This window comes from Gastrolobium bilobum, unplaced genomic scaffold (genome assembly GCF_033153095.1).
Source record: "Gastrolobium bilobum isolate Gb01-03AN ecotype WA unplaced genomic scaffold, APGP_CSIRO_Gbil_v1 utg25322, whole genome shotgun sequence".
In the NCBI taxonomy this organism is placed as follows: domain Eukaryota; kingdom Viridiplantae; phylum Streptophyta; class Magnoliopsida; order Fabales; family Fabaceae; genus Gastrolobium; species Gastrolobium bilobum.
Window position 1 is genome coordinate 141,865 of NW_026895741.1, and position 7,193 is coordinate 149,057.

The window sequence follows — 7,193 nt, forward strand, 5'->3', positions numbered from 1 at the left end:
TTTCTTCTGTCCTTTTGTTGTTCATTTTTGGAGTACGTTCCTTGTCTTTTTTGGTTTGACCAGATGGTGTATGATGAAGGTGAGGTGAGTGTGTGATTCTGTTTGATCCTTGACAGTAGAGTCCATCTGTCTTTCAGCAGTACTTACAGCATCAAGGCAAGTTGAGAAGTTTCTTTGTGGTTACACCTCAGGAACGCTCTCAGAAGTGGGTGTTTGGTCTTTTTTCGTTCCTCACCTGTTTGAGTTTGCACAGATCAGCTTCTTTCAAAAATCTGAAGATTAAATTCCCTGCACTGTTTCTATTTCAAGTACTCAGAGAAGGAACAAGCATGATTAGTCAGTGACTTTGTGTTTCATGTATGTTGGTTAATAAAAAAAATTGGGCAATCTGAATACTATAACTGAAATGTATGTATGTACCAAACAGTTTGATCAAAAAGTCTTTTTCATTGCAAAAAGATTAATTACAAGGGAACAGAAAAAAGAAAAAAAAATTAAAATAAACAGTACAGAAAATAAAAATAAACTAAGCTAAGATAAATAGGAGGGTTTTCCCCCTTTTCATTGGGGAGGTCTCCAGTGAAAGTCAAAATTGGCTGCACAAAGGTCCCACCTTGATGCGCCTACATGAGGGTAAAAACTAAAAAAATGGTCTTTGATGCGGAAGCATAGACAATCTATGCGCCTCATGTTTTAGAATCTGCCCGTTAAACATGTAGGGTTTAAAATTCATACCTTTTTCACTTGAAGGTGTCAAAGTGGATGACTCCCTCTAACAGTAATCCACAAGGGGCCACCTCTTGGTTGCTTATGAGAAACGCTTTCTCCTTGAACCCTCCCTTTCCTTGGAAGCTCGCTAGGCTGCAGCAAGGTGGAGGCTTTCAAGTGTTTTTGTTTATTTTTCTCAAGACTGTAATGTTGTCTTGAGGTTATGTGAGAGGACCAATAATGGAGGAAGAGAGATGAAGAGAAAGAGGGGCGGCCAAAAAAATTAGGATTTTAGTCCAGAGAGGCGCTGTATATCTTGATCTGAAGAAAAAGACGTTACTTTAACGTGGTTCAGCAAATCCCTTAATCAGCATTAAGAGATGGACATTACATTAACGTTTCCTCATCAAATCCCTTAATCAGGATTAAGAGATGGACGTTACATTAATGTTTCCTCATCAAATCCCTTAATTAGCATTAAGAGATGGACGTTACATTAACGTTTCCTCATCAAATCCCTTAATCAGCATTAAGAGACAGATGTTACATTAAATATAATTTTATTTAAATTCATAATTCAAATAAAATAGAAATAATAAATCTCTATCTAATCATATTAGATACAAATAAGGATAATTCAAAACTATCCTTAATTACCTAACCTCTTGAATTTAAATAAAATTAAATTCGATTTATCCTAGCCCGCAATTTAAATTTGAATTCAAATTCGAAAATTCAAAATTCAAATTCAAAATTCAAATTGCGCCAAAAACTTATTTTGGCCAAGTCAACTATTTGACTTGCTAGGATTCATGACCCAATACCGTATTGGGCCTACTAACACATTTGGGCTTATTAATAGAAAAATTAATCTTTCACTAATAGTCCAAAGGCGCATGATGATATTGGACTTGGAGTTCAACTCCAACCCAATTACACCTATAGTCTTGAAAATCCCAATAACACTTATTGGTCCAAACTTGCTAAATGTAAGCAATCAAGAATAACCTTAGTGTGTGACCCTTTAGGCTCAATTAGTCACTGACATAAATAAACTTGAACCAATTAAACTCTTTTAACAGGCCCAATTTATCTAATGACCACATAAGACACTAGCAATGCTCTGCAGCCCTAGAACTAATTGAGTTGATCAAGTGATCTACCTTTCTAATTTGGATACCGTGCCGGCATCACCCCTCACAACGTCATTCACATTTAGTCGAGAGCAAGGATAGAGTATCATCTCTCTTTATTGACTAAATATAATATTTCACAGGAACTAGGAATCTTCTTCCATTGACTCTAAGATAGATCATGACTCTTCATGATCTCTTACTATGCATAGATTCCCGAGTCAACTAGAAGTCATCCAAGCCCTACCGGTCTTGTGAACGACTAATCCCTTATAGGGGATTGTGAAGTCCTTTCGGCATGTTCATCTATACTCATGTATTCGAGTCATACCCAAGAGTACACTGTTCTCCCCATTTTTCAGGCGGATAAAGTTGTACAGTCAAAGTATAACTCTAGGACATAGTATTCGATGACATCCTTAAGTCTAGGACGATCTGCACTACCAAATGATGAGAGACTTTACAAATCCAATGATACTCTCTATAATGAATCCTTATGGAGTCTCTCGGTGGGTCAGTTCAGTGCTATCTGTTCTCTAACAGATCCACCCACGACATCACCTAAAGCATCACCATGCCTGCATTCCATGAGGTTCCTACCTCGTATCTTTATACAAGTAAATGACGTCGTACTAGTCTTATTGAGATCACCAATACCCTTTCTTGGTGATTCAAGACCAGGAACAGATTTTAGATAATAGACATACAGTGTCCTCGAGTCCTCATGATCATGATCCCTATCATAGATCCCCGAGTGAACACCTGTTCTATTCATAAGGTCTTTATCTTTATTCACATATTAACAGTAAAATATTGGCGAGACATAAATATGATAAAGATAAAGTTTACTCAAATTTATAAATCATGAAATACCACTTCGAAAAAAGGTGTTCATCTGATAAAACAGATTGTCTCTTGGACACCTATATACTAACATCCTGTCACAAGGGTTCCTTTTTGCAGCTTCAGCTTCCTTGGCTTCATCAACCTCCTCCTGTGTCAATGGTCTCCTTCTGAGCAGATCTTTTAATCTGAGGACTTCATTTGCAGGGAGCCATTTCTCAGCATCCTTCAATAGATCGCTGATGATTGCAACCAGGGAGTTGATGGTGGACCTCATCATGGTTCTGCCAGTGCAAAAATGGATGACTTGTTTTTCAACATCCAGCAGCCTCATTTCCAACTCATAAATTTTCCTCTCCAGGTACGTTCCAAAGGCCCGGATGGCTTCTTTAGTTTCCTTACGTTCCTCAGTTTGTTTGGAGATAAGCCTGTTGAGTAGGGGCTCTGCTGTGTGATTGCGCAGATAGTTGGAAAAGATTAGGGAGTTAGCAGCTTTCGCAATTTCTCCTTGGACTGCTTGGAGTGTTGATGTGTATGATGTAGCATTGGCTTCTGGGATGGCTGTCCTTGTGGTGCTGAGTTGTTGCTCTCTCTCTTCCATCTGCTGCTCCTGGAAGGTGTTGAAGGCAGAGGAGAGTTGTGCCAGTCCGTCCCTTAGAGCCTGCAGCTCTGCATTGGTGCCTGTCATGTCAAGTTGGGGAACATATTTCTTTGCTGGTAGCCGTTTTTCTAACTTCTCCCCCAACATTTCAAAGATTTTAGCAATCCCAATTTGTGATTTTCTTCTAGCTGCGATGGGGATTGCTGCAGTAGGGGAGGAAGTAGGTTGGTTCTTCTGCTGGCTACTGCCAACAGTAGAAGGCACAACGGGTGCTGTGCTGGGTTCATCCACTGGTGGTCTGGATTATGAGGGCATGGTCACAGCTTGTTCTTCCATCAGTGGAGGAATTGTCATCCCTTCTTCTTCTGCAAAGGCTCTGGCAAAAGCTTCGTCCCCAGAAGTATCAGGACGGATGACAGGGTATAACAGAAGACCTCCCAGATTGATCTGCCTGGGGCTTGTTGTCTTTGCTTTCTTCTTAGGGGGTTCTATGAGAATCCCCTTTCCTCTGTCATTTTTCTTCTGTGGCTGAGCCTCTTGCTCAGCCACTGATGTCTCTGCAGCAGATGCTGCTTCTTTTTCTGTTTTTCCCTCTCCTTGTTGCTGCCTAGGAGAGGGTTGTGGGGTGATTTGTCTTAGTGGAGAGTGAGCAGGTGGTGGGGACGGAATGTCAGAAAATGTAGAGTCTGAGCTGCTTGGGGACGTCTCCTTGGCAGCTGGTTTTGGTGTTGACATTCTGCCAGCCTTCAGCCTTTTTGCCAAAGGCTCATTGTCTTCACTCTCCTCCTCCTTGTCAGAGAGGGTGATAGGTTTGGCAGAGGATGCTCCCTCTGGCCTGTTGCTACTGAGGACCCTCTTTAGCCTCTGACTCGAACGTTTCCCCTTTCTTGGGGGAGCTTTGGCAGGAGATTTCTTCTTGCCCTGTTTGCCATCAGTAGCAACAGGGGCATCCTTCTTTACCTTGGTGGGAGGAGGGACAGTTCTCCTTGCTGGAACGTGGGCAGAATGGGAAGATTTTGAAGGAGTCGTCTTGGTGGCCTTCTTCCGTGCGACCACAGGGGTTTCCTCTTCATCACTACTGGTGGGGGAGCGTCTGAGATTGGCAGGAATAGGTTGGGTGGTGTCAATGTATGTGCTTTTAAGACCGTTTCAGGTCTTAGCATCAATGATAGATGCCACCCGTGTGATGTCATCTGGGTGTTCCTCTACACCAGGTTTCAAGTAGAGCTTGGTGATTAGGCAGGGAAGGCAGACTGTGGTCTTCCTCATGTCCTTCTTCAAGCTGTTATAAATGAGGGTTACTGCATCAAAAGGAATGTGCTTAATGATGCAGTAGATTTGGAGCCCCCAACTAGCAGAGGCTTCATAAGTGGTGGGAGTGATGTTGGAATTTGCAAACAATGCCCAAAACCTGGCTATGTCCTTCATGCTCCCCTTGCAGAGGGACCCTTTGAAGTAGTTGGGTTTATCGAGGGCTACTGTTTGTTTCAGATCCTTTTTTAAGGAGAATACCTCCCTACTGTCCAAGTACTTCTGGTACAGACAGTTGGTGACGGTGGGGAGGTAGAGAACTTCCTGGACATCAGTGGGGGAAAATGATACTTATTTTCCCCTCACTGTGACCACATCAGGGGCATCTTCTTCGGGTAGCCTCCTTGTCTGGTATAGGAATTCTCCCACTAGGGAGACATTCACCTTATGGTCATCAGTGGCAAAACGCAGCCACTGGAGCTTGATTAGGGACTGCTTCACAAATGAGGGCAGAACCAATTTTTCCTGCTGCAAGGAGATGGTCCTCTCTGGGTATAGATGAATGATGGGTTCGGTGAGTTCTGGTTCTTCGCCACGGTTGGCCATAGGAGTCACCTTGATCGAAAGCTTAGTTATTTTTAGCAGAAAGGAGGTTAGGGCACAATGCAGAGGAAGAAAAGGATCTGAGTTGAATGGAAATAGTACAACTCAAAGGAAGCAGTGACTGAGTTTAAATAGACAATGGAGGAGTAAATAAAGAGTTTCCGGGACGTGGAGGTTAAGGAGAGGAGGTTGAGGAGGTAGTGGAATGGGGACGTTACAGAACGAGTGGTCAGCAGTTACTGGTTTGTAACTGATGATGATGAGTAGGGGGAGATGGAACGGTTTAGGTCAAGACGTGGGAGAGAGGGAAAAGAAAAGGGTGCAGTTGTCTTAATGGTTGAGGAGACGGTTGCTTTTGCTGAGCATGTTTCCAAGATTTGCAATGAATGCAAATTAGATATGGCTGCGTATCTTTTTAAGTGACTCAGCAGGGACAGGTGTCCCAGTCACTCTTATCTCCTAACCTAGGGAACGTTCCCTTTGTCTTTTCCTAACTAATAAATAATTAACTAAATAAAAGAAAGAAAAGGAAACATACAAAAGTGTTTAATTGGAGATTTAATCTAACTAAGGAAAAGGGAACGTACTAACATATCACCTATTACTTATTATTTATTAAAATGTTAACTTTGCAAAAATAAAAAATATATATTTACATTTTTTTTTAATTGGGATTGTGTGGTCAGGGACCACCCCAAAACTACGTTCCTGGAACGGAACGTACTTTATTTGGACTTTCTGGAGTGGAACATCAGACGTTCCCTCCTTTTTGAGAGCTATGTGATTAACAGTAACCACCCCAAAATTCTGCTCTTTGTCAGAGAGCAAATGTAACCACTGGGTTGCCTCCCAGTCAGCGCTTAGTTTAATGTCTTTAGCTAGACATGGTACTTACCTCTCAAGTTGCTTCCGAAGTGGTCGTGGGGACTTCAGTGTCCCCTGGTAGTGATCCTGGTGTCCTTGTTTGGAGATTGGCAGCAATCTGTCCCAGATGGGACTCAATGTTCCTGACCACTGCATCATTTCTGGTGACATATTCCTTGACATAATTTTCCAGGGTGTTGATGCGTTGGTTCTCTCTGTGGAACAGAACGTAGTTGTTTCTCTTTTGTTCAAACGTTCCACTGTTGCTGCCTTGCTGATACTGCTGCTGATTGTTGAATGGTCTTTGGTTCATGGGTGGCCTCCATTGGGTGTTGTGGTTCTGATCCTTAATGATAGTTCCTCCAGGGCTTGAATTTATATTGCGTTCCACTTGTTGATTGTCTCTGGTGAAGTTCCTGTTGCCAAAATTTTCTGCATAACATACCAATGCAGTGGATGGGCAGTCTGTTGAGTCATGAAGGTCACCTCAGGCTGAGCATGGTTCTGTCTCAGCTGCTGTGAGTTGTAAGACTTCCATCCTTGGTGCTGATTGGTCAGCTTTTAGGTTCTTCACTTCATTCATGAGTGATGCTAGCTGGGCTTCCATGGTGGTTTGTTTATCCAGTTCTAGCATGCCTGGCTTCCTTACTGGGCTCACTCTGTCTATTGGCCATTGGAGAAATCTTTTAGCAGTTCCTTCTATGATTTCTTACCTGGATTCAAGTGTTCCTGGAAATATCCTCCTGCAACAAAATTTAAGTGAGATTGAGAAGTATGGTCAAGTCCCTTATAGAAAGATTGTAACACTCCCCAACTCTCTACCCCATGGTTTGGACATTTCCTGATGATGTCCTTATATCTCTCCCATGCTTCATAGAGATTTTCTCCATAAAACATTCTGAAGTTAGAGATTTCTTGCCTAACATCAGCTTGTCGAGACATTGGGAGAAACCTCTCTATGAACTTGTTAGAGAGCTCCTCCCATGTGTGGATTTACCCAGGGGTGAGAGTTTTCATCCATGTTTTTTCCTTTAAGCCCAAGGAGTGAGGGAACAACCTCATTCTCATGCTTTCCTCTGTCTCACCCTCAGCTTTAAAATTATCACAGATATCTTGGAATGTTGTGAGGTGTGTGTAAGGATCTTCTGCAGGGAGTCCATTGAAGACCCCTGCTTCCCTAATCATGTGAA

General features: G+C 42.3%; 1 non-coding gene across 1 annotated transcript; it reads left to right on the forward strand.

Moving 5' to 3' along the window:
• The first annotated feature begins 6,823 nt into the window (after nucleotides 1–6,823).
• On the forward strand, nucleotides 6,824–6,930 carry LOC133295439 (small nucleolar RNA R71). Its single transcript, XR_009749338.1, has one exon. It is a non-coding gene; the product is annotated as a small nucleolar RNA R71 (small nucleolar RNA).
• The last annotated feature ends 263 nt before the right edge of the window (nucleotides 6,931–7,193 follow it).